At 39.7% G+C, this 1,261-nt stretch overlaps 1 non-coding gene across 1 annotated transcript; it reads right to left on the minus strand.

The window, feature by feature from the left end:
* Positions 1-920: 920 nt before the first annotated feature.
* On the minus strand, positions 921-992 carry Trnaq-uug (transfer RNA glutamine (anticodon UUG)). The gene has a single exon. It is a non-coding gene; the product is annotated as a tRNA-Gln (tRNA).
* Between the last annotated feature and the right edge of the window lie 269 nt (positions 993-1,261).

Raw genomic sequence — 1,261 nt, forward strand, 5'->3', positions numbered from 1 at the left:
TACGTAGTAAAGAGTGAATAAAATGCAAAGACGAATTTATTTTCTAATACAAACTCTTAATTTTCACAAATTTTAACTTATTATCCACATCCCTAAACTAAGAATCTTTAACTCTAATGTCAAGGCTGTCCTACTGTATGGTTCTGAAACATGGAGAACAACTGAAGCCACAACAAAAAAAATACAAACCTTCATCAACAGATGCCTGAGAAATATCCTAAAAATACACTGGTATGACAAAGTAGAAAACACCAAACTGTGGGAGATGAGTGGACAGAAAAACATAGAAGTGCAGATCTTAGAGAGGAAGTGGAGATGGATTGGTCACACCCTTAGAAAAGATACCAGCAACAGAGCTAGGCAGGTCTTAGAGTGGAACCCCCAGGGAACAAGAACATGGCGACGCAGTGTACTTGAAGAATCAGAGAAGACCGGGAAGAGATGGGACGCCATCAAAAAGCTAGCAAGAGACCGTGGAGAGTGGCGTGTTTTTGACGAGGCCCTATGTTCCACGAGGACCTCAAAGGAGTGATGATGATGATGATCCAAATCCCTACCCAAACTGGGCCCCGCGCAATCCGTTTTGCATAGAGCCCCGCAATGGTATTTGCTATTTAGAGACGGGTGATTACAGAGAAGATTACTTGTTCTCCCCCCCCCCCTTTTTTTTCTGTATTTTTTTCGCTGCGAAAGTTACGTGGGGAAACTTTAGTCCGACTTGCAGGAATAAAAGAGTTATCTTTCCACGATGCAAGTCCCGCATGGTCGGGCGACGAAGAGAATTATATATAGAGAAGTGCATTTTTTAACCTTTTTTTTTTTAAATTTTGCTTATTTCAAAGGTCAAACGCGGTTAGTGATTTTTTTTTTACTTTTCACTTTCGTCAATTAAAAAAAAAAAAAGAAGTAAATAAAATGTCAGGTTCCACCGAGATTTGAACTCGGATCGCTGGATTCAAAGTCCAGAGTGCTAACCATTACACCATGGAACCGGTGAGAGGCACCAGCGTGTAAATGGTCATCCTGTTTTGTTTTAAATGGACAACGCGGGTGACGCAATGATTAAAGTTGTACTGTTCGTCTGATTTGGCTTTGGGCTGTCTAATTTGGCCTATTTTCTTGAGTGTAGATAAAAACAATCAGAGATTAAACTTTTACCAAGTCAACAACAGCGACCACGATAATAGAGGTCGCTCAATTTTATATACAACATAAGTGTCTCAGAATTTGATAAGAATTACATGCCTATAATTTAGTATAA

Source organism: Biomphalaria glabrata, chromosome 11 (assembly GCF_947242115.1).
Source record: "Biomphalaria glabrata chromosome 11, xgBioGlab47.1, whole genome shotgun sequence".
Lineage (NCBI taxonomy): Eukaryota > Metazoa > Mollusca > Gastropoda > Planorbidae > Biomphalaria > Biomphalaria glabrata.